Here is a 21,833-nt window from a genome sequence, read left to right as displayed (position 1 = left end):
CGCCTGCGCTGAATACTGAATGGGACGGCGCAGGTGCGAGATTTACATGGCAGACGGGGCCAGCAGGAGAACCAACGCTGGCCTGGCCCTGTCAATCAAGACAGAAGGGCGTGGAAATGAGGTGGGCGTACTGAGCCTCTGGGAGCAGGTGCAACACCCCCCTTCTCCCAGAGGCTCATTTGCATTTAATAAAAGTTAAAATTACACGAAAATGAGGGCATACTTAAATAAAAGAATGCAGAGTTAAATTCAGGTGACATTTTCACATCTATAATGTCAGCCTGTTTAACAGCAAAAATTGGGGTGACAGAAAACCTTTAACAGGGTATAAATACGTATGTACGTCGGGGTTGGAGCCACATTGCTCTATATTTTCATTACAAACTCTCTATGGGCTATGTTTAGATCTTGTACCATCTGATTCTATTATTGATGTGTTCTGCAATGTATTAGTTAGGTTGATAGGATAAGGCACTATATCATGATGTACTAAGCTCATGTGAGATATAAAGTTTTTATCACTACATGTCCAGTGTATCTTCTTGTTTGCTGTATATGTATGCCGCTGTCGTGATACATTTTAAGATGATTTAACATGTATTAATAAAGTTCTTTGATTATTTCGGATTGGTTACTTGGTATGTATGGAAAATTGTTATAAAATTGTTAAGATGGGAAGCTGGCCTTCATAAGCACACCAAGAAAAGTGGTAATTCAGCCCAAATATCTGCAGTCAGGTCCATAAATATTGGGACATCGACACAATTCTAACATTTTTGGCTCTATACACCACCACAATGGATTTGAAATGAACTAGATGTGCTTTAACTGCAGACTGTCAGCTATAATTGGAGGTAATTTACATCCAAATCAGGTGAACAGTGCAGGAATTACAACAGTTTGCATATGTGCCTTGCATATGTGCCTCCCACTTGTTAAGGAACCAAAAGTAATGGGAAAATTAGCTTCTCGGCTGTTCCATGGCCAGGTTTGTGTTATTCCCTCATTATCCCAATTACAATGAGCAGATAAAAGGTTCAGAGTTCATTTCAAGTGTGCTATTTGCATTTGGAATCTGCTGCTGTCAACTCAAGATGAGCTCCAAAGAGCTGTCACTATCAGTGAAGCAAGCCATCATTAGACTGAAAAAAAAAAAAAACATCAGAGAGATGGCAAAAACCTTAGGCGTGGCCAAAACAACTGTTTGGAACATTCTTAAAAAGAAGGAACGCACCAGTGAGCTCAGGAACACCAAAAGACCCGGAAGGCCACGGAAAACAACTGTGGTGAATGACCGAAGAATTCTTTCCCTGGTGAAGAAAACACCCTTCACAACAGTTGGCCAGATCAAGAACACTTGAGGAGGTAGGTGTATGTGTGTCAAAGTCAACAATCAAGAGAAGACTTCACCCTAGTGAATACAGAGGGTTCACCACAAGATGTAAACCATTGGTGAGCCTCAAAAACAGGAAGGCCAGATTAGAGTTTGCCAAACGATATCCAAAAAAGCCTTCACAGTTCTGGAACCGCATCCTATGGACAAATGAGACCAAGATCAACTTGTACCAGAGTGATGGGAAGAGAAGAGTATGGAGAAGGAAAGGAACTGCTCATGATCCTAAGCATGCCACCTCATCAGTGAAGCATGGTGGTGGTAGTGTCATGGCGTGGGCATGTATGGCTGCCAATGGAACTGGTTCTCTTGTATTTATTGATGATGTGACTGCTGACAAGCAGCAGGATGAATTTTAAAGTGTTTCAGGCAATATTAACTGCTCATATTCAGCCAAATGCTTCAGAACTCATTGGACGGCACTTCACAGTGCAGATGGACAATGACCCAAAGCATACTGCAAAAGCAACCAAAGAGTTTTTTAAGGGAAAGAAGTGGAATATTATGCAATGGCCAAGTCAATCACCTGACCTGAATCCGATTGAGCATGCATTTCACTTGCTGAAGACAAAACTGAAGGGAAAATGCCCCAAGAACAAGCAGGAACTGAAGACAGTTGCAGTAGAGGCCTGGCAGACCATTGCCAGGGATAAAACCCAGCGTCTGGTGAGGTCTATGCATTCCAGACCTCAGGCTGTAATTAACTGCAAAGGATTTGCAACCAAGAATTAAAAAAATGAAAGTTTGATTTATGATTATTATTCTGTCCCATTACTTTTGGTCCCTTAACGAGTAGGAGGCACATATGCAAACTCTTGCAATTCCTACACCGTTCACCTGATTTGTATGTAAATACTCTCAAATTAAAGCTGACAGTCTGCAGTTAAAGCGCATCTTGTTTGCTTGTTTCATTTCAAATCCATTGTGGTGGTGTATAGAGCCAAAAATGTTAGAATTGTGTCGATGTCCCAATACTTATGGAACTGACTGTATACCATTAAAATCAGCCTAGCATTTGTTTTCACACGAGAACATTGGAAGAGTTAAAACCTAAAGGCGCCTAAATACTTCTCTGGGTGAAAGCTGGGGGCTGTTAGAGATTTTGCTTTGAGACCCAAGCAGGGATGGACTGGGAAATAAAAATGGCCCTGGAAAAAATACTAAAAGTGGCCCCATTTTGTACTTGGGTCTAAACTGATGGAAGGCTGGGCCAGTAATACCATATTGTGGCACATTATACCACCCCAACAGAGCTAAATACCACAGTCTATCACAACATACTGCCAGCAGCACAAAATGCATCCCCAAAAACTTCCACTGGGTGGCCATGAGGAGTGCCCAGTCAGGCCCTGGGCATTGGCCTGCCAGGAAATTTCCCTGCAAGGTCTATGGCCAATCCACCCCTGGACCCAAGGTTTTCAAGTTTGATGTACAGGTATATGATGGAAGTATATACATGGATGGAAGTATAATATCAGGAAGTATTACTTTACTGAGAGAGTAGTGGATGCATGGAATAGCCTTCCTGCAGAAGTGGTAGCTGCAAATACAGTGAAGGAGTTTAAGCATGCATGGGATAGGCATAAGGCCATCCTTCATATAAGATAGGGCCAGTGGCTATCCATAGTATTAAGTATATTGGGCAGACTAGATGGGCCAAATGGTTCTTATCTGCCGACACAGTCTATTTTTCTATGTTTACCTCCAATGTAGGGCTCCAATATTTGCCCCTGTATATCCATGTCGTCCATTGACTACAATATAAAAAATTATATTGTGTGGGTATTGTGGTGGTTTAGTTTATAGAAAATCACATGTTTCTGCACTTTCCTATACATTAAAAGAAAGAATAATGGTATACTAATGCATACTAGCCAGAAGAATACCAAATAGAAACTCTTTTTACCTCAGGTGAATGGTGGCCTAAGGCTATGTTTGCCACATGCCTCAGGAGCTCTCTTGGTCCATACACTGAATATGGTCACATATCTAGATGTGGACAGAGCCTCTTCCTCTTAGCTTTCTTTGAACCTGCAAGATGTGGAAAATGCTAATTTCCCAAAAGTAAATCTACTTTCAGGCAGTATGGATGTTCTAATCATTTCTGCATTTTAAACAGGTTTTAAAATCTAAATATACCACTTACACGTCAAGCTCTTTATGGCTGGAAGTCCAAGGTGACAAAGGAGAACATGAGAACATTAGTGGCTATATAGCAGTCTGGTGAATAGGTCATAAATAATTCAACAGTAACCTACAAAAGACTGGTTTCTATAACCACAATGTATTAATGCAGTAACAACCCAATGTAGGCTTTAAACTGATTCAGAATCTACAATCTGTTATTTGGGATATTTTTAAGTTGATATTGCTTATACATACGGTATTTTAACACTAACAGTCTACGTAGATTCTATATTTAATGGAATTTTAAGTAAGGTTTGTGCCCCATTTTTTTTTTTTTAATACAATTGCAATAGGGAACCGATGTAACTGCAATGTTAAATCCTGCAGTTCCACCGTTTTCCTCTTAAATGTAACGATATCTGTGCAGTAAATGCTGGCCTGAAAATGGTTGTCTGAAAAATGCATATGTAAGTTAACTGAATTGCAAGTCAATTCCGAAAGACACCGCAAGCAGTGAACAAGAGAGCCAGGTCTAGGTGATAGAGGTTCCCACCACTGGCACATTTGTGGTTACCATCCCCACTGGCCACGGGTCAGGACCTTGGCTAGGAGGAGTTTAAATGGAGCACGGTGCTCCCCACAATCTAAGAGAGGCTTCTGGCCAGAATACCCCTTTAACAAAAAGTGTATGAACCTCTCTCTGGCTGAAGGAATAGGTGACATCTTAACAGATATAGCTGAATGTTGGATATTAGGGGATATTCCTAAATGTCAAGGTCTAGTAGATTTGAAATCAAAGCAAAAAGCAAAACAGTGGTAGCAAAGACGAAGTACTGAAATACACTGTAGTCTTTCTGCAGGGGTTCCTAACCGTTGTAGGATGCCAGCCACTTTCCAACAAGATGTGGTTTAGAGTCACACTGAATATTCAAATGTAAAAATCCTATTCAAGATGAGCAATGAGAGATATGATTATAACCTACTGCCACTTATATGGTTTTGACTCTCAAAGCTCTTGTAATGCTATGACATCCCTGGTGTAAGTAGTGCATAATAGTATCTGCAGCTGCCAACAGTTGGGGACCACAAGCAGTGGGGTCCAAGAACCACATGTGGCTCCCAAACCACTACTTGACAAACATTGAATCAAAGGAGTTGTCTCATTAAGACTTCACCAGTTTATATAACCCTATACCGAAGTGTGTGGGGACCCGCAATGTCAGATCTGGATTGGGCTTAGTCCTCACCGTGTTATCTAATTGACTCTCCAGGTGACTTGACTCGCCCTTTAATCCATGTACAGGGATTTTGACTTTGCTGCAAGGGAACCACCAGGCCTCTACCTCTTGGAGTAGACTTGGTTCACGTGACTTATGACTCACAGGGGTCATGAAGAGACCCTAGTATGGAACACTGAGGTTTCCGGTCAAAACCATGGTCAGGGACAGGCTGAGGTCAGGGCAGGCAGAGTATGTATAATCTGATATGTGAACAAAAATCTGATATGTGAACAAAAATAAATGCGGGATCCGTTTTTCAGGATGACACCGGAGAGACGGATCCGGCATTTCAATGCATTTGTCACACGGATCCTGATCTGTCTCACAAATGCCATCAGTTTGCATATGTTTTGACGGATCTGGCAGGCAGTTCTGGCGATGAAACTGCCTGCCGGAATCCTCTGCCGCAAGTGTGAAAGTACCCTTAGAAACACTTTTCTATATCCAGATCTTCAGTTTGATACAGGAATGGAAACTTTTATGGGCAAAGGGTTAGGTCACATAAGCCAGTATAATAATGAAAGGTATGCGTACATCTCTGCTCAAGTACATTTTGTGACGGGTGGATACATCTGTAATCTCTTTTATTCTTCCGTTTTATGGCTGTACATGGGGGAAAATGTGCCCTTCTCTATATTCTATACAGATAATAGCTGTAACTGAATTGGCGGTTAGTGCTCCTTTGAAAACATCCTTTCTATCGGAGGATGAGCAGATGTTACATGACAGTCACTACAATGCGTTTCTTGGAGACGAGTACTTAAGTGCTTGCCTGTTATCAGCTGGAGCACACTTAGAATATGGTCTTCTTCTGGTATCAAGACTCGTCTACCATTTTTTCAAATTAAGAAATCTATACAAAATAAAAGCATTGCACATTATATAAAATGTGAAAAACCACATATAAGAGAACAACTCCAAAATTATTACAAATGCATTGCAAAAGCTCTGCCAGGAACTAGTTAATTGCTCCTGATCCACTTCTCATACCTTTCAGATACGGTATATTGTTTTGCCCACTTCCAGAGCAAATCAGATATAATAATAATAATACCAAAGTCTTTTCAACTAAATTGTCGGAGAATAGGTATACATAGAAATATATTTCCTATAATATGACCAATCAATTACCTGTTATGCAGTAGCTCTTATTGTGGGATATTATGCATTTGCAATGTCCCATACGTATTTTTCTTGTTACTGACTAAGCTACTTTCACACTTGTGCTAAAGCAATACAGCTGGCTGTTCCGGCAGAGAAAAAACCCTGGACAAAGGCACGCCAAAACGCGCGTCGGGGTAACACCATCCCGGCACTCAGATCCCACTATCCACTATCATTAGGTGAGTCTTTTGCATTCGTATGGTGCTCAGGCTTTTAGTCTGTCTGTATGACACCAGGTTATATCTAACTGTGATTTGGACGGTATATACCCTAGCCACACAGTGTTTTACATGAGGACCTCTGCCTCTCTAGCGGTGCTGCCATCCGCTGTCCTTTCTATGTCATTTGTTGCGAGGGCTCACTTTTACAACCTATCATTATGTAATGTATCTGATTGATGAATCTTTGACTATATGTACTTGTGTTTAGTGATCTGTATTATGCCGGGATGGAGTTTTTCTCAGTTCCCTACCCTTCTTTTTTTAATGGTATTACACACAATATTTATTATGTAACAATAAAGTATTTTTTCATAAATTGGTTGTCTGTGAGCTCCAGTTTTTCGAGTTTTTTGCCTCATATCTAGTGAGCTTTTCCAAGTTACATGTGTATGGGGTAGTGCCTATATGTAGCCGCAATACTTTATTGGTCATTGTTTTGGCACGGACATCCATGGTCAAATTCGTTTTTTTATTGTTTTTTAACCTCTTAAGTACACAGGGCGTACAGGTACGCCCTGATGTCCCGGTACTTAAGGACACAGGGCGTACCTGTATGCCCTGCGTATTTCCGATCGCTGCCGCTCAGAAATATGAGACCTGCGGTTTGCGGTTTTACCTTATGCGGCCGGCGGCGGTGCCATCGGGTCCCCATGCGGCTGTAGGGGGGACCTGATGGCATGGAAGGCAGCATGATGCCTTCCTTAGGCATCGTGGCTGCCTTCCGGTGACGAGCCGGAAGCTGTATGAGGAATACAAACAGTATTACTCCTACAGCCAATGCACACGTACAGCAGTTTACGACCACATATGGGGTGTTTCTGTAAACTACAGAATCAGGGCCATAAATATTGAGTTTTGTTTGGCTGTTAACCCTTTTAAAATATTAAAATGGAAAATCTGCCCAAAAAGTGAAATTTTGAAATTGTATCTCTATTTTCCATTAATTCTTGTGTAACCTAAAGGGTTAACGACGTTTGTAAAATCAGTTTTGAATACCTTGAGGGGTGTAGTTTCTAGAATGGGGTCATTTTTGGGTGATTCCTATTATGTAAGCCTCACAAAGTGACTTCAGACCTGAACTGGTCCTTAAAAAGTTGGTTTTTGAAAATTTCTGAGAAATTTCAAGATTTACTTCTAATTTTCTAAGCCTTGTAACGTCTCCCAAAAATAAAATTATCCTAACATGAAGTAGACATATGGGAAATGTAAAGTAATAACTATTTTTGTAGGTATTAATATGTATTATAGAAGTAGATAAATTGAAACGTGGAAATTTGTAAATTTTTCAAAATTTTTGGGAAATTTGGTATTTTTTTTATAAATAAAAATTGTTTTTTTTTTACTTAATTTTATGAGTGTCATGAAGTACAATATGTGATGAAAAAACTATCTCAGGATGGCCTGGTTAAGTCAAAGCGTTTTAAAGTTATCGCCACTTAAAGTGACACTGGTCAGATTTGCAAAAAATGGCCAGGTCCTTAAGGTGAAATAAGGCTGTGTCCGTAAGGAGTTAATTTTTTTTATTTTTTTCAGAGAAATAGCCTACCTGCGTTCTCTGGATCCAGCCTGCTGGATATGGCCGCTCACTGCCAGAGCCTACTGACTATAATGGGAATCGGCGGGGATCTGGTTGCTTACTGGCATAAATGCTAGGAGTTGGACAGATGAAAACTGTTGCATGCAATGATTTTTGTTTGGTCAAATTCTGGCATTTACGCCAGGGAGTGGCCAGATTCTCATTGGATACCATTATAGTCTAAGGGGTTCAGCGAGAAACTGCCAGAACAGCCTGCCAGACTGCTTTAGAGCTAAACATGAAAAAAAGTGTTCCAACCCAAGAAGCAGAATTTCATCAGTCTGAACGAATCTTTTCAATACCCTAGCCATAACAGACTATCATAGCTATACTGAGCAGTTTTATGCTAGCTATACACTTAAAGGGGTTGTCTGGGTTCATAGCTGAACTCAGACATACCCAAATTTTCACCTAGGAAGCCCCCTCATGCTCTGATGCTCTCCTTTGCCCTGCGCTGGATCATGCATGGGGACTGCTAGGCAGAGTTTTCCGGCCAGCAGTGAGCCCGGTGACATCACCGGCACTAATGGGCGGGTTTTGCCACTGCCCTTGCCTGTAAAACGGCTAGGGCAGCGCTAAATTCCGCCCATCAGAGCCGGTGACATCACCAGGAACACTGCTGGCCAGAAAACTCTGATAATATTTGTGCAATTATCCCACCTGTGTTGTGTCTAAGGTGTGACAGAGAGGTCTCATAGTCCCTTGAGAAGACATGTAAGAAGACATCTTGACCATTTCAGAAGATCATCTATTTAGAACCCTAAACAGATAATCATTCGCCTGATCTGCTAGTTTACCGTAGTTTGGAATTCTGACGATCAAATAATTTTTTGTACTAATGAATATTTCTTTTAACTGACGACTTCATACTATTAAGATGTACATTGGTCATGCACAAGGTAACGTTATTGCACACAGCAGCACATACTGACTAGAAGCTAGACCCTGCTTTAGATTTTTTTTAACGCTGTAACCCATGAGCTTGGAACTACATGTCTGACTTGTGCTAAAACTTCATAACCTTCCACCTTTGCACATATTTGCTTCTGCGGTAGTTAGACATGTGTAAAGACATTGCAGCCACAATGCCCCAAACTCTAAGTTACACCCCGAGATAGCAGCTCATAAATCAAATCAAAGTAGATAGGGTATCACAAATTCAGGGGAGAGTTTGTGATGTGCTCGGTTGAATAAGGCTACTTTCACACTAGCGTTTTTATTTTCTGATATTGAGATCCGTCATAGGGTCTCAATACCGGAAAAAAATGCTTCCGTTTTGTCCCCGTTTATTGTCAATGGGGAAAAAACGTAACAGAGTGCTCCAAAATGCATTCTATTCCGTTTGGTTGCGTTCCCATACTGGAGAGCAAACCGCAGCATGCTGCGGTCTTCTTTCCATCATGGGCTGTGAAGACGGATCCATAATGACTCACAATGCAAGTCAATGGGGACAGATCCGTTTTCTCTGACACAATAGAAAACGGATCCGTCCTCCATTGACTTTCAATGGAGTTCATGACAGATCCGTCTTGGCTATGTTACAGATGATACAAACGGATCCGTTCATAATGGATGCAGATGGTTGTATCATCAGTAACGGAAGCGTTTTTGCGGAATCCTGCCGGACCCAGCAAAAACACTAGTGTGAAAGTACACTGCCTTATTTACATACTCCTGGAAAACCCCATTAAAGTGCTTGTCTCCAGCCGTTCATGGTGGAGAAAGTAGCATCTGGCCAAAATGTCATCTTGATGGTTACAAAGCAGTAAACATTATAGTATGATGCATTGTCAGATGTTTCCTTTCTCCATCACATGCAAGGCAGGAGAGACACATACTGGAAAACTCGCTAGGAGTTGGCACACCTCAGTCAGACGTTTTTTAGTGGCTAGTATATACGCTTTCAAAGTCATCAATAAAAAATGTAAAAACCAAAAAACTGAGATTGTTTGCCAATACTTAAATGCATAGAGGGCATGCACGCCAACCTGTAATTGGATGCTGTTAAGTAGAGGTACCTACTGTTAGTGTTGAAAAATGTTGAGTGAAGATTTATTACTGGATTAAGCTACTGTACACGAGGAAAAAAAAAGTTGGAATAAAAAAAAAATATAAAAAATCTGGCTCCTGGGATTTGATTCGACATGAATACTAATATAGCTTTGAGTACAATCAGCTTTTGGGCATTAGGGCAGGGCTTGGGGCCATGTCCAGGGGGGTCAGCAGCCTCCTGGTCAATTAGTGCAATCAAAAGCAATAAGTACTCTGCAAATGCATTAAGTGTTGTGCGGGTTTATGTATGGGTTACCACCCCTGAGAGCACTAAAACTATTTGGTTATACGGTTATTGTAGCCAGCTTGCCCATAAAATGTTTTGTGGTCAGTTGAGCATTCGGCAGATCATTTAATATACTAGGTACATGCCCTATCATGTCATACGGACAAGGATTGTCCTAAGAGGACCTTAAAAGGAGTTTTCTAGGAGTAAACTGTTGATGAGCTATCTTCCATATCTGAACTCCTGCAGATCAGCTGTTTGAAGAGTCCATGATACTCTGCTTAGTGCTGCGGCCTCTTCCTAGGACAGTGACATCGCATTCATTGGTGACATGGCCTATGTGCAGCTCAGTGCCATTCAAGTGAAAGGACCTGGGCTGCAATACTGAGCAAAGTAACTATACAATGCACAGTGGTGGCGCTGTGATTGTTATGGGGCGAGGAAGCGGCAGCAATTACTGGAGCTCCACTGCCTCTTCTACTAGCTTATCAGCAGGGATGCCAGGAGTCAAGCCACCAACAATCAGATAACTTATCATGAGGCTAGATCCTCAATAGTGTACTCCTGGAAACCCCCTTAAACATCACTGAACTGACAATCAAGTAGAATATTCTAATGGCCGTAAACACACCGTACAATGACCGTCCTGATTCACAGATTACATGCATATGGCTCTGGGTGAAATGTAAAAAACAAGGTGCCCCCAGTTGTTTCCACCATAAGAAGCCTTTGAAGGGATTCTCCGGGGTTTTAATATTGATGATCTACGGTATATATCAGATTAGCGGGGGTCTGACACCCTGCACCCCCACCATCAGCTATATGAAGGGCTGCCATGTCTAGGGCAAACAAGTAGAGAGAAGTGAGACGGCACGTGTGCACTGAGCGCGCCTTTCCATTCATACAACTTATCGGCGGGGGAAGGGCCGGTTTTAGACAAAATGTGGCCCTGGGCAAAAGTAAAAGTGGGGCCTCAAATTCTGAAATATTGTACCATTCAGTCAATTTAGAAAAATATCATCAGTTTTTTCCTGAACAGATCTGGACCCAACCGTAGCTTTGTGTGAAAGGGGCCTTAGGGCTCATTTACTGTGCAGTGATGTGTCGTTTTTTTCTTTTTGCATACCATTTTAGAGTGTATGTATGCCTTTTTGATCACTTTTTATTCTATTTTTTGGGGAGGTGAAGTGACCAAAAATCAGCAAATCGCCTATTTTGTCGTTCACAGTACAAGATAAGTTATTTTATATGTGTGATTCTAATGAACTTTATTTTTTATTGTATTGTTGTTTATTATATTTTTTAAAACTCTTTTTACATTTATTTACATTTTACCCCCTAAGGCCTCTTTCACAAGGGGCAAGATTTCCGCGCGGGTGCAATGCGTCAGGTGAACGCATTGCAACCGCACTGAATCCGGACACATTCATTTCTATGGGGCTTGTGCATTGTGTGAAAATCGCAGCATGCTCTATTTTGTGCATTTTCCACGCAACTCAGGCCCCATAGAAGTGAATGGGGCTGCATGAAAATCGCAAGCATCCGCAAGCAAGTGGTTGCTAGAAGATGATCGGGATGGGGACCCGATCATTATTATTTTCCCTTATAACATAGTTATAAGGGAAAATAATAGCATTCTTAATACAGAATGCTAAGTAAATTAGGGATGGAGGGGTTAAAAAAAAATAATAATAATTTAACTCGCCTCATCCACTTGTTCGCACAGCCCGGCTTCTCTTATGTCTTCTTCTTTGCTGTCCAGGAGGAAAAGGACCTGTGGTGATGTCACTGCGCTCATCACATGGTCCATCACATGATCCATCACCATGGTGATGGATCATGTGATAGACCATGTGATACGCGCAGTGACGTCACCACAGGTCCTTTCCCTCAAAGAAGAAGAAAGAAGAGAAGCCGGGCTGCGTGAACAAGTGGATTAAGGTGAGTTAAATTATTTAGTTTTTTTTTTTTAACCCAAATCCAAGCTTCTGTGAAGAAGTCTGTGTTTGGGTACCAAACATGCCGATTTTTCTCACGCGCGTGCAAAACTCATTAAAATGTTTTGCACTCACGCAGAAAAATTTAGCATTTTCCCGCGACGCACCCGTATCTTATCCAGCCCAAATCCATGACACCCGTGTGAAAGGGGCCTAAGGGTTTTGATCATGCAATTGTCTGATAGCTTCTCCCATAGACTGCAATGATTTACCATTGTGGCCCATGGGAGATTTTGGGAGATGGTTTTAATATCTCCTATAGCTGGCGGTGCATCCACGACGGTCTCTACATAATTTCGGCGAATCCGCCTCTGCCAGAGACCGGGCTTGATAGGAACATCGCTATGACACACCTCAGAGCCTTCAGAAGGCTGAGGTTGCCATAGCCACCTAAGAGCTCCTGCGATCACATCATGGAGAGCCATTTCGTCGTTGGAATGCAGCACTCACAATATTTGGCTGCCAAGATGCTGTGGTCACAATTGGGGTTAACGGTCTGTGAACAGACTCTGCTACCAGGTGTCTGTTGTATAAAACAGCAGGCACTCTGTGATTATAGCGCCGATTCAGTTCCTGAGCGGGCGCCATCTTCAAAGACCTGACATCTGCCGTGCATGTATGTTCTTACGGTTGCTAGACCATTGTATATATTTATTTTAAAAATAATTGATAACTGTCCCACAATGTTTCAGTGTACATTCTTACCCCTCAGTTCCCCCTGCACTGTGTTTTTCAACTTCTCCTGACCTGATGCTGCAAGCCTGGTCAGGTGGTTGATGCTGTGGGTGGTCCAGGAGTGCAGTCTCAGCTGAGTTGATCCTATCCTGCAGTGCCTATCTGAGCAAGGAATTTGAGAAAGCTGGTGCCGTGCTCTGCTCAGCTGCAGCCCGCCTGTTCTCTTCCGTATCTGGCGGATGGGCCAGCAGCTGAATGGTACAAATGTGTGGTGGTGACTGTGGAGTGAGCAGGAGGCCCTTTTCGGGATGGGGGCCCTGGGCAATTGCCCAGTTTGCCCATCCTCCAAATACCGGTCCTGGGCGGGGGTGCGGGATGTCGGGCCAGTTTAATATTGATGACCTATCCTGAGGATAGGTCATCAATATTGAAAGCCCCTTTAAAACCAGAGTCCATCAGGTCCTTCAGATATGTGCAGCTATAGTGGTCAGGTATTGACAAGATTCACTAACATTAGGGTAGTAAGAATATTTCCACTGCAGAAGATTTCTGTGGCAGTAATCCATCTCATACATCTGAATCAGATTTGTAAAAATTCTGTGTAAATGCTTCAGATAAAAATAATTCAGGTGTATGGAATTGATTTCTGGAGCAGAATCGTACAAGAGTGGCAACCAACCTCCCATTTCTGTTTCTAACATAATTGAATACATCCTAAACATTGAAACATCCTAAATGGTAAAGTTTCCAAAAGTCAATTTTCTAAAAATTAATTTACAAGGTTGAAATCACTGAGTAATATTTTGATTTTTTTCCATAGAATTATCAAAGTCCACCCAGCACCATATTGGGTATATTTGGGTTTACCGTGGTGAAGGTAATGTAGTACACTTATTCATACTTTCAGTAGTGATGGGTAAATTGTTGATAAATGTGATCAAACCTATGCCTAGGAAAAGAAGTTTCCTACAAGGACATATTCACACAAGGCAGATTTGTTGTAGAAATGTGTGACTGATGAAGCAGAATGCGAAACTCGAGTTGGGTGATAGTATTCAAATGATATAATCTTAACACTTCCATATATATTGACTGTCTGTCATGTAATGTTTCTAAGGTTCCCCCTTTTTCATGTGAATTTCTGCCTTTTTTGAAATATTGGGAAAAATTTATCAAACTGGTGTAAAGGCTTAGTTGCCCATAGCACCCATTCAGATTCCACCTTTCATTTTGGACAGCATCTGTGTAAAATGAAAGGTGGAATGTGATTGGTTACTATGGGCAACTAAACCAGTTGTACTTTACACCAGTTTGATAAATGACCCCCATTATGTATATTTTAACATATGAAATAAACTTTGATGATTTTAATTATACTTATACCCTATCTGGTCATATCTATAGGCGTTATCGTACTGGGTATCTCATTTCCAGCAGGCACATATCACTATTGGTGGCCATGTTGTAAATTCGGCAAATGTACAGATATCTGTAAGGCTCTGATAAAAACAAACCCTGTGAGTATATTTATCTTGCGCATAATCCGGATTGCTGAAGGTGGTTCACCATGTTGTGTCTTAGGCTACTTTCACACCTGAGTTTTGGCTTTCCGTTTGTGAGATCCGTTTAGGGCTCTCACAAGCGGTCCAAAACGGATCAGTTTTGCCCTAATGCATTCTGAATGGAAAAAGATCTGCTCAGAATGCATCAGTTTGCCTCAGATCAGTCACCATTCCGCTTTGGTGACGGACACCAAAACGCTGCTTGTCCGTCTGACGAAACTGAGCCAAACGGATCCGTCCTGGCACACAATGTAAGTCAATTAGGACGGATCCGTTTTCACTGACACAATATGGCACAATAGAAAACTGATCCGTCCCCCATTGGACTTTCAGTGCAGTTCAAGACGGATCAGTTTTGGCTATGTTAAAGATAATACAAACGGATCCGTTCTGAATGGATGCATGCGGCTGTATTATCGGTGCGGATCCGTCTGTGCAGATCCATGACAGATCCGCACCAAACAGCAGTGTGAAAGTAGCCTTATTTGTAAGGTGATTGATATACAGACGTGGACAAAATTGTTGGTACCCTTTGGTCAATGAAAGAAAAAGTCACAATGGTCACAGAAATAACTTTAATCTGACAAAAGTAATAATAAATTAAAATTCTATAAATGTTAACCAATGAAAGTCAGACATTGTTTTTCAACCATGCTTCAACAGAATTATGTAAAAAAATAAACTCATGAAACAGGCATGGACAAAAATGATGGTACCCCTAACTTAATATTTTGTTGCGCAACCTTTTGAGGCAATCACTGCAATCAAACGCTTCCTGTAACTGTCAATGAGACATCTGCACCTCTCAGCAGGTATTTTGGCCCACTCCTCATGAGCAAACTGCTCCAGTTGTGTCCGGTTTGAAGGGTGCCTTTTCCAGACTGCATGTTTCAGCTCCTTCCAAAGATGCTCAATAGGATTGAGGTCAGGGCTCATAGAAGGCCACTTTAGAATAGTCCAATTTTTTCCTCTTAGCCATTCTTGGGTGTTTTTAGCGGTGTGTTTTGGGTCATTGTCCTGTTGCAAGACCCATGACCTGCGACTGAGACCAAGCTTTCTGACACTGGCTAGTACATTTCTCTCTAGAATTCCTTGATAGTCTTGAGATTTCATTGTACCCTGCACAGATTCAAGACACCCTGTGCCAGACGCAGCAAAGCAGCCCCAGAACATAACAGAGCCTCCTCCATGTTTCACAGTAGGGACAGTGTTCTTTTCTTGATATGCTTCATTTTTTCGTCTGTGAACATACAGCTGATGTGCCTTGGCAAAAACTTCGATTTTTGTCTCATCTGTCCACAGGACATTCTCCCAGAAGCTTTGTGGCTTGTCAACATGTAGTTTGGCATATTCCAGTCTTGCTTTTTTATGATTCGTTTTCAACAATGGTGTCCTCCTTGGTCGTCTCCCATGTAGTCCACTTTGGCTCAAACAACGACGGATGGTGCGATCTGACACTGATGTTCCTTGAGCATGAAGTTCACCTTGAATCTCTTTAGAAGTCTTTCTAGGCTCTTTTGTTACCATTCGGATTATCCGTCTCTTAGATTTGTCATCAATTTTCCTCCTGCGGCCACGTCCAGGGAGGTTGGCTACAGTCCCATGGATCTTAAACTTATGAATAATATGTGCAACTGTACTCACAGGAACATCTAGTTGCTTGGAGATGGTCTTATAGCCTTTACCTTTAACATGCTTGTCTATAATTTTCTTTCTGATCTCTTGAGACAGCTCTTTCCTTTGCTTCCTCTGGTCCATGTCGAGTGTGGTACACACCATATCACCAAACAACACAGTGATTACCTGGAGCCATATATATAGGCCCAATGGCTGATTACAAGGTTGTAGACACCTGTGATGCTAATTAGTGGACACACCTTGAATTAACATGTCCCTTTGGTCACATTATGTTCTGTGTTTTCTAGGGGTACCATCATTTTTGTCCATGCCTGTTTCATGAGTTTATTTTTTTACATAATTCTGTTGAAGCATGGTTGAAAAACAATGTCTGACTTTCATTGGTTAACATTTATAGAATTTTAATTTATTATTACTTTTGTCAGATTAAAGTTATTTCTGTGACCATTGTGACTTTTTCTTTCATTGACCAAAGGGTACCAACAATTTTGTCCACGTCTGTATATATATATATATATATATATAGGTAAGGAAGGAACTATCTTCGGCTGAAAAATGTGGTAATTGACTGCACATTATAAACAGAGCGCTGCGTGTGTATGAACCTATCCCTCTCTTCATATGTGTTGGCGAGCTGTGAGGTTTCTGTTTTGCATTGTGACAGGAAAGTGACCTTTTCCCGGAAAACTTCTGCATTTAGGAGGGCGGACATTTTCTGTTCCATACATCCGACATCAGAAAATGGCGCACAAGATGTATTTCCATGCTCTGTGTGAATCCAGCCTAAGGCCTTATTCACGTGTCAGTTTCCCATCCATGACAAAAAGTTCCATATTGCTTTAGTTTTGTTCTTTGTCCCTATTCTGCCCTCAGAGTATCATCCGTTATACACATGTGGTCCATTGTCACTGAGCTGTATGCTACTGTGCCCTGCTAGGCCAAAGAGGGAATTTCCAGAGCATCTCCTAGCAATCTTCTCCCACCAAACAGACTGAACACGGATGTCATCCATGTGCTACACATGATGTTCATGGACCCATAACTGTAATGGGCCGGTTTGGTCCAGTAAATGGACCACAGTAGTCCATGTCTCCATGGGTTGTTTTTTTGGTTCAAAGAAAAAGCGTAGTCTGTCTACTCACAATGAATTCAATGGATCCGTCTGTGGAGAACATGGCCTGCACATGTCCGCGATTCACTGACATGTAAGGCCTAAACGTTTTCTACAGGAGATATTTCACAATGTTCTTTAATGTTCCAATGTTACTCTTCTGCAAATGGAATATTTACAAGGAATGTACCCTCTTCATGGAGCAGGATGAGTCTGAAATCAATAATGCTATAATTGCTTGAGTTTGCTATAAATAGTGGCTGATATCGTATTTTACTCTTTCTTCTTATTTTGGCCATAAGAAGAGCTGTGATGCTAAAGATGGAAAGACGATTCTGTATGACAACATGCTACTATTACCTTGAAGAATCTCTATCATCCATCTGAGTGACAGTATAATGTGCTGTTATATCAGGGTGTACTCTTCTAACCTGCGTAGGGTCCTGTGGCCTAAAGTTTAGGTATAAAGCTTATTTTTAAAGGGGTTACTATGGGAAAAAGTTGTCGAAAGGAAGGATGGTATGAAACAAGTCTTGAGGGGAGAAGAGCAGATATTGTATGTAGGGTGGTATTGTATGTAGGCCACAGCAGAACTGGATAAGGCTTTAAAGGGGTTCCCCGGGAATTAAGAAAATGAAAATATGTAAATATTACTTAATTATAAATATATTCCTAAATACCTTTCATTAGTTATAATGTTGTCTGGGGAGCAATCATTGGGAGAAACAAAATGGCCGCCATCTTATAAGTACACACAAAACCTGCCCTAATCACACAGGAGGACAAGTTACTTCACAACACTGTGGTAAAGAACTGCCTCATCCTCCTCTCTGCTCTGCCTGTCAGGGATTATGATCCTGAATACAGTTTAATTTGATATTTAGCTGAATCTTTGTGGGAATGGAGTTCATGAGGAGACATGAAGTACAGAAAGGATGGACAGGACAGACTGTGGTAATGCGGGGTTGTGGTAATGGAGACTGCATACAAATGCTGCTGGCTCATTAGCCACATCTGCTCATGAACTCAATTCCACCAAAGAGCCAGCTAAAGATCTTATAATCTGTATTCAGGATAATCAATGACAAGTAGAGGGGAGGATGAGGCAACTCTTGAGCTCAGTGTTGTGAAGTAACTTGTCCTCCTGTGTGATTGGGACAAGTTTTGTGTGCACTAATAAGACGTCAGCCCTTTTATTTCTCCTAATGATTGCTCCCCAGAGGGAATATATTTATAATAAAGTAATATTTAAGTATTTTCATTTTCTTAATTCCCGGAGAACCCCTTTAAAGGGATGCAGCCACATGTGGTGTGTGCTGAAAATCTGCAGTGTGTTCATTATTGGCAAAGTGGGTGAGATTTATTATTTTTTTTTTATCTCATATACACACACTGCAAAAGAATTTCTGGTTTGAAATCTGTAGCACTTGAATCGAAATGTGTGGCAAAAACACAGCTTTTGTGCACAAATGCTGGACCTGACCACTGCAACTAATCACTGGCCTCTGCAGTCCCATAACGTATTCCGCTGAGGCCAGTGATTGGCTGCAGTAGTCACGTGCAGTATATGGATACATCACTACAGTCAAAATATGATGTGATTCAGTGGCGGAGAGACTAGGAGCTGCTGCTGTGGATCAGAAGGGGTTTGGGATGGTCATAAAAACTTTTTTTTAAATTATAATCGATTCCCTGCTTTTAAAAAATAATACTACAGCAAACACCTGTAAGCGGAATATTTTTAAGTAGATTCTCTAAGTGATAAGCAGTCAGTGGAGGGACTTACAGAAAAAGCTATACCATTTTAACTATGGGTACAGAGGTGGGCAACAGTTATCCAGGGTGACATTGACTCTTAAAAATTAAATGTGTGGTACTAGTTGTCAGGTAATTTGCTTCTTTAGATATGAATGTGTAAGGGTTTTTTCACACTTGCGGCAGAGGTTTCCGGCAGGCAGTTTCATCGCCGGAACTGCCTGCCGGATCAGTCAAAACGCCTGCAAAGTGATGGCATGTGTCAGAAGGATCAGGATCCTGATCCGTATAACAAATGCATTGAAATGTCGGATCCGTCTCTCCGGTGTCACCTTTTCACTTTTTTTGCGGTCTGAGCATGCGCAGACCGCAAAAACGGATCAGTTTTGCCGGAACACTCGCATGTTAATGGGAAAAAATGCTGCATCTGGCATTCCGGCAAGTAGCATGCTGCGGTATTATCTCTGTCCTAAAAAGGCAAAAAGACTGAGCTGAAGACATCCTGATGCATCCTGAACGGATTGCTCTCCATTCAGAATGCATGGGGATATAACTGATCAGTTATTTTCCAGTATTGAGCCCCTAGGACGGAACTCTATGCCGGAAAAGAATAACGCTAGTGTGAAAGTACCGTCAGTAGAACATGTATTTATTTTCAAAAAAATATAAAAAAAGGCAGCCATATTGATTTGTGGTCTATGGAACTGATGGTAAACGGTCACTTTATTAGTAATAAAATGAGAGTTTGTAGCTGAGAAGTTTAAAGAGACAAAGAATATGGTTATGGAGAATGCGGTCAGGTTTGCAAAAATGACCAAGGAAACAAAACAGCAAAATTGCCAATATCCCTGAAAGCTATCTCCCCGACTTTATGGTTACTTTTAACGTCAAATAAATCCTCTGCATATACACTGCCAACATATCCCAGCACATACACCGAATGAAACCATAGACCTCTGTGGGCGTGACAGATACCTAAACTATGGTGGCATATAGTGGCATACATCAGAAGTACTGTATATCCTGGTGTATACATGAAACGGGTTGGGGGCAGAAGTAACTCTAAAAATGTTCTCTATGTATATAAAAAAAGTTTACTAAATCGGTGCACATCTTAAATTTGAACCATGTAATATACCTTTTCGCCGGCACTATGCTGTAAACTTCAGAATACCAGGAAATACTAGTTAACGGGTTGTGACTATGTTAACCCTGCTGCATCCGTACCACATCCAAAAACCAAATAGTATCAGGTATAGCAATCTATGAACCTTAAAAAGCCCTTGCTGGACTGCATTATCACTACCTTGTCTGCTGGCTTAGATATGTCAGGTCCCAATTCAAGAACATCCCTTTGGGAAACCCATGTCTAACTTTCCAGCGAGGTAACATTCCCAGACACTGCAGTCTGCCTTGGCACAACATTAAAACTCATTCGCTCGGCAAATTCTCTGGTGCCTATTGGTCGAACCCCAGCATTTCTCCATTTGTACAGATAGACGCAGGGATCTGAAGGCTGATACTGCAGGCTCCTGGACCAGTGCTCAGGTACATCCCATACAAGATTCAGTGACGTGCGGTATATGGTGCTGTCATAGAGTACCGCATCTGTATACAGCTCACATTTCTACCTATAACCTATCACCTCTGACAGTAAAATCACATCTGCTTCACCCAGGACTGGACAAGCAGGCAGGAAACCGGTCAGCTGCCATCAGGGATTTCCTCAGTGCTGTGCCCAAATATGCCAGCTACAGGACTAGGTTTAGGGGTAAGGCCTTTATCAATGAGTTTCACATGCAAAGCCCGTATGTTCAGAGCTGTATTCCATCATGCACGTCATTAACCCTTCCTACACCACTACTGTCTATTTCTAAAGCCTCAATGAAGCTAAAATGGCATGCTCAAGGTCACTCGTGGGTTTACCTATTTCATGGTTTTCCTTTTTGTGAGTGCCGCTATCCATATGTGACATACTGTAATATCGGATATGGGGTGGGGTGAGCGACCCTCTAATTTCAACCAGGTAGATCTTACCATATTAATGTGAATAGTGTAACCCTCTAAGTGCCGCAGAGCTTTTAACCACATTGCCATGCACCACTACTGATGCCTGTAGAAGGCTATAATATTGCCAAGCAAGTTAGTTGCCCCTGCCACAGGTCTGGATGGGGGCATAATGGGTATAGCAAGATGCATGCAAGCAACTTTCCACTGCTCCAGCTCTGCTGAGACAGCGGCAGCAGGGGGAAAGCCATGGTGTAGAACTGACATCTTACCTTGCAGAGGAGGATGTGCTGCAGAGGAGACACTGTCTTGTGTCCATTTATATCCAAGCAGACAGGCACACCAGCAGCAGACCTGGTGTGATGGCTATGCTGGTCCCGGGCTCACAATGATTCATGACTGCTGAAAGCCAGTGAAAGAAGAACCACTATGCATGCAGCAGCTGCCAGAGCCTATGAGACAGTAGCCCTTCCCTCCTTCTCCTCCTCCCTCTCTCTGGGATACACACAAGATGGCTTTTCCCTCTATGCCTCCCAGCTGTGGCCTTTGCTGTAGATGCACACAGCCATTTAGCTCCCTACAACCTCCCCTTCATCCCCTGAACACCTTGCTGCACCTCCACCTCCAGCCACCTAGGGATCATACATGGCCCACTCCATGGACCAACCCATTGCAAAAATGGGTAGATTATTTTTTTTTTCAATCTACAGTATGCTGCAACCAATGAAGAGCTTAGGATCTCTTATGCAGAAGGGTATTAACAGGGATTACCTGGAGCAGCCCAAACCCACAAACCTTTTTTCAAAGAGATATTTTTAACCCTGCCTGTGCTGGGAAACTGATAGCAGATGTATAACCAGCTTCCCCCCCCCTCCCTTTTAACATCAATGTACAGGGAGTTCTCAGGACATGAACCCTTGTGCCGTTCAAATCAATATATTTGATAAATTGTGAATTCTGCTAATGGTATGTATTGATGTTAGAGATTGTGGCAGAGGGGCTCATGTGCAGGGCTGCAGAGGAGGTTTGCGCTAAGGTAATAGCACAAG

The 21,833-nt window shown here is 41.9% G+C and overlaps 1 protein-coding gene across 17 annotated transcripts in view; it reads right to left on the bottom strand.

Moving 5' to 3' along the window:
- RIMBP2 (RIMS binding protein 2) overlaps positions 1–21,833 on the bottom strand; it is a 683,237-nt gene that overhangs the window by 503,224 nt on the left and 158,180 nt on the right. Inside the window, exon 1 of one of the 17 annotated variants that reach the window (XM_044275641.1) lies at positions 21,057–21,163. The exons of 15 other annotated variants lie outside the window; for them this stretch is intronic. The gene's annotated coding sequence lies outside the window, so the exon portion shown is untranslated. Of the gene's footprint in view, positions 1–21,056; positions 21,164–21,833 lie in introns of those variants that run through there. One more of the 17 variants, XM_044275642.1, reaches the window with a different exon arrangement.

This window comes from Bufo gargarizans, chromosome 1 (assembly GCF_014858855.1).
Source record: "Bufo gargarizans isolate SCDJY-AF-19 chromosome 1, ASM1485885v1, whole genome shotgun sequence".
Lineage (NCBI taxonomy): Eukaryota > Metazoa > Chordata > Amphibia > Anura > Bufonidae > Bufo > Bufo gargarizans.
The sequence above is the reverse complement of the archived record's forward strand: the minus strand, read 5'-3'. Positions and strand labels throughout refer to the sequence as shown.